An 8,951-nucleotide genomic window follows, 5' to 3' on the forward strand; every position below is an offset into this window, starting at 1 on the left:
TTTTTTTTTTTTTTTTTTTTAGTTTTGCTTGAAGCCTGTGTTATAATGTCAGTTGCTGCTGCCTTCTTTCCTTTTATGAGGTTCCCAATGTTTCTTCTAGAAAATTACTTTATTTATGCAAGTCAGGTGACTCTTAGACCACAAAACCATTTGATGATAAATAGATTATCATTAGGTGCATATCTTATTGATATTTTGTGAAATGTTATGCCTGTGTTGCAAAAGTTGAATAGTTTTGTCTTTATATATTGCTGTCTTCAGTGTACAGCATGGTTTTACTTGATTGAATGTTACTGTTTAATATTTTCTTCTTATAGAAGAGACCACGGCCTTTTGTATGACATGTTTTAATAAATGTTATCTGTCAACTTTGTAAAAGTTTTGTTTTTCACTGTGGATATATGACCACATATCTTTGTTTTCATTCTGGCTTTTGCCACCTGAGAATAAAAGTTATATCGTGGCCTTTTGACAAGTAAATGCCAAATAGACAGCCCGATCAAATGGGTAGCGAGTGATCATTTGCTGTGTCAGGTATTTATGACGATTAACTCACTTAAACCCCCACCAGCCCCATCAGGGATTTAGGTGTGCTGGTTATTCTGTTTGCTCCTCCAGATTCCCTCCCCACCTTGTGCTTCGCTTTGGAGGCTTGCCTCTATGGACCCGTCCTTCTGGCTTCTGGTTAGGATCTACCAGAGACACGCTGGGAGGAGCTTGGCGGATGGGAGGAGAAAGAAGGCAGGGCATTCACTCTCTCGGCTCCTTTCTGCCAGGTGTGGGTGGACAGCAGATGGGCTCCTCTGTCAAGGCCCCAGCTCCTGTCAGGCAGCTTCAGGGCTGGGTAGCAACACCCTTCTCTTGTCCTTTCAAGCTGAGGGTTGGTCTGACTCCCTGTTTTGCCGGCCCTCGGGGGCTTAAGTGTCCTCATAGGAGTTCCTTAACCCCCTGCCCGTACCCTTTGTAAATAGTCCCTTATGAAACTCTCCTCAGTCCCCCCAGCTGAGTATGGATCTGTTTTCCTGCCAGAACCCCAGATGATGCCTTGGGTATACTCGTTTCACAAGTGAGCCTGCTGTGATTCAGAGGAGGTAGGTCTGTTACCAAACGTGGTTCTGCGACTGTGGGGTGGAGCTGAGATTCAAAAGCAGGATTTCTGGCTACAACACACGGAGGTGGTTTTTCCACTGCTCCGCAATGCCTCCATGCTCTTTAGTTGGGTCTCTGCTTCACCTCACTTTCCCCTCCCCTATTCCCCTCCGTCTCCCCCCCGCCCGCCAAGAAAACCCTCAAGAGGCAGCAATAGTGCTCTTTAAAAGTGCCACAGGCACTGTGGGCCCCACGTATTTCCTAACAACAGCTCATTACCAGAGACACTGCTTGTTTTAGACCAAACTTAACCATCTTCCCACACAAACCTTCTGTTACCACTGTTTGTTGTGAGGGGTTTTTTTTCCCCTCCCCACTGCTGATTTTGAAGCCAGCTACAGATTGCCTCAGCTAGCTTAGCCATTCTCTGTATGGGAAGAAGTCCAAAAGAACCATTTCTGGCCTTTTTTTGAGGTGGGGCCGGTCCACCCTGACCAAGGGCAAGCAGTTCAGGCGCTGCAGCGTGGTGACCCCTCCGACCCCTACTTTTACCCTTCCTGGGTACCCTGCTGAGGCCTCTGGTTACCTGCAGTCCAGCCCACCTAGGAAGCAGGTTTTCCCATACAGCTCCTGCAGGGGCAGAGACCTCTGTGTGTGAAGATGAGAAGCACCGTTTCTTATTGGGAGAAAGGAAAAGATGAAGTGGCTCATTTGTATTTGGGAACAGAAGTGGGGTGGAATGCGAGGGGTGTTATCCAGATGGAGCATGTAACACCTGTGCAGTTCGTTTAGATTTCCTCATAGATCAGGGACTGCTTCCCACCAAACCACCGAAGCATTTCTTGAGAACAGTCTCCACGCCTGGGCACCTTGGAGGGTGTACAGCTCCAGAATTTGCCCACAGTCAATGGACCAGTGAGCAGGTCAGCGACAGGAAATGAGGTAAGCTTGTTGAACTTATTCTTTCTCAGTGCAGAACATGAAAGATAAGAACTCTGTACCCTTCCATCTCTATCTTGTGTTCTTTTTAAGAAAACTTGCTCAGTGTCCTGTGTTTAGAGTATGGTGAATGAAGATAGGAACAAATGGCATTTTTTTCCCATAATGAGAAATCAGAAGGGGAGTGAAGGTGGAGAGAGAAGTCTTACAGTCTTTTTCTGAACTGGTTTTACTAGTTCGAATCAAAACAACCATCTGATTTTATAATCTTCTATCACTTTCTTGTCCCACTGCAAGTAGCTTGATGCCATTACAGGAGAGTCACAGCTGTCCTTCAAGGGAGTGTGTGGGCACTATAAAACCAAGATAGTTCATAAGCAGTATTGTAGGTAAATAAACGTTATAAAAATAGTGGCTTTTAGACCGTAGAAATTGTGCGTTCTATTTTTTTCTTCCTCATATTCCAAAATAAAACAGTACTAAAGCCATTAAATGTTTTTATAACTTAATGAGATACTTGGTATTCCCCAGAGTATAATAGTCTGTCTAATATAATAGCTAACGTTTATTGATAGAGGCTAGAGGCTGCCTCTAGAACTGCCCCTGTCTTGTTAATTTGGGGTCATCCATGCTGGGATAAAATCTCACTTGTTAGGGTTCTTTGAAAAGCTCTTCAGCTGCACAGCACTCCACTCATGGTGAATGGACGCCAAATCTGTTAACGCTCCTAGAATTCCTGCAGGATCTGGCTGGATAGAAATTGAAGGCTTTAAAATGGTAGCAGTGACCTTGAACCAGACTAGAAAGGATTACTTTTTTACCTCATTTATATAGTGTGTCATGATGTGTGAAATATCTTTTGTCTGCTCACAATATGAAGATACAGAGAATTTTTCTTGGAGAGTTTTTTTTTTTAATGCAGTTCTATATATTTATTGGGCTCTGAACACCCACTCAACCCACTGAATACTGTACCTACTTCAATAGGTGTAAGAAGAATTGAGGTTGCAGACTATAAATAACAGCCCTAAGTGAAGGTCCATTGTATGCTTAACATATGCTAAGTATTTAACTTGCATTAACTCATTTATTCCTCATAACAGTCTGTTTCTCCCAGGCCACCTTATGTAGCAGGAAAGGATGACAGCTTCCTATTCTGCTGGGGAGATGCTTTTTCTTTCCTCCTCAGAAAAATCCCTCTCTAAGGCCTTACTCCTGGGCCAGGAGGGATGTCTGTGTCTGAGATATGCACAGTTGTCCCTCTCCACCTGCAGGGCACTGAGCATGGCTTCTAACGTCAGGGAGCAAGGACCTAGGCCAGATTATCCTGGTACACTTAGGTGGTGGGTGACTCACTGGGTGTCCCTTAGGTTCGTGCACTTTGCTGTCTTTGGAGAAATAGAGGCTCCATCCAGAGACTACTCCAGGCCTGGCATCAGTAGGTCACCCTGCTTGAACTCCTAGGGTTCAGGAAATAATGTGAAGAAATTAACCCCAGGAATGGAGAGTCCAGTGATTTTCAAACTGGTAGAAAAGTCCCCTCAAGGCCTACTCCAAGAAAAGGGGAGGGGAAAGGAGCATGAGCCCCCTCCACCTTCCCACCAGAGCAGCTTTAATTTCACGTAGTACAATCAACCAACTGCTTGCTCCTTTTTTTTTCTTTTTGCAGTACGCGGGCCTCTCACTGTTGTGGCCTCTCCCGTTGCGGAGCACAGGCTCCGGACGCTCAGGCTCAGCGGCCCTGGCTCACGGGCCCAGCCGCTCCGTGGCATGTGGGATCTTCCCGGACCGGGGCACTAACCCGTGTACCCTGCATCGGCAGGCAGACTCTCAACCACTGTGCCACCAGGGAAGCCCCTTTTTTTCTTTCTTTTGTTTGCATGCTTGCTCCTTAACAGAGTTTACATTTATGTGGGCCTACTGAGTTCCGCACTGTTGTAAGCACTTTTCATGGGCTGACCCTTCACCTTCACACCTACCTTGTGAGGCAGGTGCTAATGCCATCGCTGTCTAGCAGGAGGACACTGACAACAGCCAGGATTCAAACCCAGGCAGCCCAAGTCCTGGGCTCCACTAAGCTACACATGCTCTGTTGGGTTTAGAATGTCCAGAGTAAACCCTATTCTGCCTGCTGGTGCCCTGGGTGTTAAATTTTGAATGTAAATACCTAGAGAGGGGTTCCAAAGGCCAAGGGCTTATCTGGGCCTCCTGACTACTGCTCTAGTGTTTATCTCCAGGAGACCGGGTCTTGGCACCAGCAGCACCTGCTTATCTCTGGGTTGGTGGGCCCCAAGCAGGCCCACTCTGTCCCCATCAGCCTCTGGGACAGGTACGCCCTCACAACAGCCCCCGTGCCTAACATGGTCTCCTACCACCTGACTGCTCCAAGCCCTCCTTCTCAAGCAGATCTAATCCTGTCACCTCCCATGATCCACCTGACAGGATCTTAACTCCTTAGCTTGCCATCCAAGGCCCTGATCTCACATTAGCCTACTTGTCCAGTCTTATCTGCTGATCTCCACTTGGGCCCTGGCTGCTCTCCTTGGGCTTTTCTTTGTCGTTGCATGAATGATTTTCCCTGCCTTGAATACTCATTCTTCTCTTTTCCATCCATATTCCCCTAACCTTTATCCTCCCAGAAAACTTTGTATTGTTCCAGGCTCTGCAAAAATAATCCCTGTGATGCCTTCCCTGAGCACACCTGAAAACTATTCACACCACTCTTAGTGATTCCATTTTCATTTTGATCTTAATTCTGCTGTAGCATTTGTCACTGTATTGTAATTTTATATATACCATCCATTCTTCACACAAACCCATGTCCCCTGCTAGACAGTGAGCTCCTCAGAAACAGGAACTATGTCTTAATTGTCTCTGGGTGGCCATTCCTGGCGCAGTCCTGATTAACAGTCAGTAAATACTGCTGAATTTTAAAAATAATAATATATGCAGATTCACCGTTGAATCTTTATCCACCAGTTACAGCCATGGACTTTTTGCTTTGTCAGAGATCTTTCTTAGGAAGTATGGGCACCCCACAATCTTACAAAGGCCGTCTTCCCACTAAATGTCATCTAAATGTTGCTGAAATTGCCTGTTAGCTAAGAATTCTAAGATAAGTATACATCCTCTTTCCTAACCCAAATGAAAGATTTTGTATCTGAGCAGGTACTGAGCTATAATACTGGACACTTTAAGTCAGGCAGAAGAAGGCAATGGGATTTATCAAAAAATGATTTCTGGTAGAGAAAAGTCAGTGTCTGGCTCACACCAGAATGTCAGTAAACAGTTGACTACTTGCTTTAGAAGCAGAATAAACTGAATTGCCATACTCCTTATTAAATATACCAGCCCCGTAGTGAAGAAAAGTGAATTTTTTTTTGTCGTTAATTTCTGCTGAGCAGCTTGTTATAGAAGAGGGCATATTTTCAGTGAGATTTTGGCACAGTCTAAAACAGATGGTTACATGTTATTTGGTGCTTCATCTAATACTAAAATTTGTGGCAATTGATTAAGGACCAAAACTTGCTTTTGGACAACATTCAAATTGTGATTGTGGCGATCTGAGCTTTAAGTAGCAATAGAATGTTATAGTTTGGAAACACAGGATCAGGCTAGACAATTGGGCAGGTTATAAGAAATAAACCACTCGTTTTGTGTGAATCGGCTCTGAGAGAGCATGGCATGAGACCTTTCTGACCATCTGAAAGTAGGGCAGCAGTGACCTTGTGACTCTCACAGCAGCTCTGTCTAGAAGGTGTTAAGCAGTTCTGCTAGAAACCAATACAGAAGCATCTTGGAGCAAATAAATGTTCCCAGTCCTTTCAAGTAGAAGGATCTTTTTTTTTTTTTTAACATTTTATTTATTTATTTAGCTGTGCTGCATGGCATGCAGGATCTTAGTTCCCCAACCAGGGATCAAACCTGTGTCCCCAGCAGTGGAAGCGTGGAGTCCTAACCACTGGACCGCCAGGGAATTCCCAGCATCAATTTTTAATACTAGAAAAATTTGCTGAGCCCCCTCCCACCATGATAATTGTTGATCAAGAAAAAGTCAAAATCGCAAACCACTATTGTGACTTCAGTAATACTTAGATGCATTTATATTTATTCTTCAAAAAGTAAATAGTTGAAAAGTATTAATGCAAACATTTGGGATATCTCAAAAGTAGCTTTATATTCTTCCAGGGTCTATTCTTTAATTCATTCATTTGCTTATTTATTTACCAAATGTTTATCGACCACCAGCTTTGGCCCTGGGCTGGGCCTCCAGATGGTGATTCCCTGTCTTCAGAGGTTGTGAAAAGCACTCCAGGAGACAAAGAAATGGACATTTCAGGTTAGGTCCTTAGCTCTTTGTGTCATATAATTGGCTAAATCTTATGAATCCAGGCCTGTAAATAAGATTTAACCATCAACTTTAAGAGAATACTTCTCAAACAAAGCTAGCTGTGGATGTGGTGAAAGCCACCGAGCTTAATTCATCTGTAGGACCAGACCCCAGTTAAAACCATTTCCTGTAATAACTCCCCTCAATATCACCTGCTTTTCTGGATTTTCTGGGTTTTAACTCATCATTGTCATCCTGAGGGTGAAAGGGTGAATCCCTATCAGTAATTCCTAATTCTGCCTTCCAGGATTTTCTCACTCTCCCCCTTTTTTCTTCCTAAATTTTTAATTAATTAATTAATTTCTTTATTTTTGGCTGTGTTGGGTCTTCGTTGCTGTGCTCAGACTTCAGTTGCGGTGAGCAGGGACTACTCTTTGTTGCGGTGCGTGGGCTTCTCATTGCAGTGGCTTCTCTTGTTGTGGAGCACGGGCTCTAGGCACGTGGGCTTCAGTAGTTGTGGCACGCAAGCTCAGTAGTTGTGGCTCGCGGGCTCTAGAGCGCAGGCTCGGTAGTTGTGGCGCACAGGCTTAGTTGCTCCGTGGCATATGGAATCTTCCCGGACCAGGGCTCAAACCCGTGTCCTCAGCAGTGGCAGGCAGATTCTTAACCACTGTGCCACCAGGGAAGTCCCCACTCTCCCCTTTTGAACAGAACCCTTTTCTCCTAATTTGTCTGCCATAGTTCAGCACGTTGAATTCACAACGACAATATGGATGCTATAGAATAAATCATTAACAGGCTCTCAGAGAGCACACTATCTAGTAGGTAGAGTTATGCTTTCAAAAGGCGTAACACTATGTGCTGTTCTAGATGCTGGGGATATAGCAATAAATAAAATAGATAAAATTCTCAGCTCTCCTGGAGTTCACATTCTAGAGGCAGATAAGACTGGTAGCTCTCTAACACTAACGAGAATTACCACAAACTTCAACACAGGAACAGGATAACTAGGGAAATGCAAGAAGCCTTCCTAGTGCCATGAGCATCTGAGCAGGGCCTGAAAGGATGGGTAGAATTCTGACTTGCGGAACTGTGGATTGGAGTGAAGAAGAGAACAACCTACCCAGAAGGAAAATATGAAGAAAGGCATGGAGGTGGGGAAGTGTGAGAGGAGCTGTGGAAATACAGTAGGAAAGGTAGGTTTGGGGACAATGTGTTACTGTGGTAATGGATGTCAACTACCAAGCATTCATTGTATGCCAGACTCTGTGCTACATTCTTTACGTGCAATATCTCTTTAGGTCTTTATTGCAATCCCGCTTGAAAGGTAAGGGAAAACCAAGGCTCAGAGAGGTTAAGTAAGTAAGTGGCAGAGCCAGAATTCCGAACTAGGTCATCTGACTCTGGAGCCCAAGCTCGCGGCAATTACAACATGTTGGTGCTTGAGGTCATGAAGGACCGCAGATCCCAGGCTGAGGAGTAGGGATTTGATTTCAACTCCAAAGGGCGATGATCAGAGCTGTCAGGAAAATTAACCGAATGGAATGATATGACCCATGACATATTTGTGCTGCATTCCCTACATGGACTGAGTGACCAATAACAGGCTTGCCAACGTGGTCTCCTGGGTGTGGAACAGGTGCCTGGTGGGAGGAGCCAACGTGAGCCCAGGTAGGTCAAGTTCAAAGTCAGTGTTGAAATGGGGCAAGCTGGACTCCTAGTAGCCTAATGGGGGGCTGTTGTTAACCTAGGTGGGGCCATCTGAGAACAATAATTGCAGAGGCTCCTTTTAAACTTGCTTTTCTCCATGGGATTTTTGCCTCTGGCACACTGATCATGTACCCTCCTGCCATGCATGCCAGTGAAATTCCAATTAGCAATTTCTTTCATGTAATTCAAGAATTGCTCACCAGTGTCCTCAAGAATGGACAGAGCAGGGACTTCCCTGGTGGCACAGTGGTTAAGAATCCGCCTGCCGATGCAGGGGACATGGGTTCGAGCCCTGGTCCGGGAAGATCCCACATACCGCGGAGCAACTAAGCCTGTGCGCCACAACTACTGAAGCCTGCGCACCTAGGGCCTGTACTCTGCAACAAGAGAAGCCACCGCGATGAGAAGCCCTCGCACTGCAACGAAGAGTAGCCCCCACTCGCGGCAACTAGGGAAAGCCTGCATGCAGCAAAGAAGACCAGCACAGCCAAAACAAAAAAAGAGAAAAGAAAAATGGGCAACACTCACCCTCTTCTTTACATGAAGGTCACGAGGGGAAGGGTGGTTGGCAAGGAATTTCAAGAACTCCATCCACACACACATTCAATTAAGTTCAATTTTTTTAAGGGACTTCCCTGGCGGTCCAGTGGTTGGGACTTGGCGCTTTCACTGCCATGGCCCCGGGCTCAATCCCTGGTCGGGGAACTAAGATTCCGCAAGCGGTGCGGAGCAGCCAAAAAAAAAAGGTCAATTCTTTGAAGACTTGGAAGGTGGCTGTCACCACCGCTGTCCTCTTTATCTCACCTAGATGATTGCGCCAGCCCGCTCTCCTCACTCCACTTCCTACACACACCTGTCAACCTCACTCTTCCATGTCACCAAG

Source organism: Neophocaena asiaeorientalis, unplaced genomic scaffold (genome assembly GCF_003031525.2).
Source record: "Neophocaena asiaeorientalis asiaeorientalis breed wild unplaced genomic scaffold, Neophocaena_asiaeorientalis_V1.1 scaffold78, whole genome shotgun sequence".
In the NCBI taxonomy this organism is placed as follows: Eukaryota; Metazoa; Chordata; class Mammalia; order Artiodactyla; family Phocoenidae; genus Neophocaena; species Neophocaena asiaeorientalis.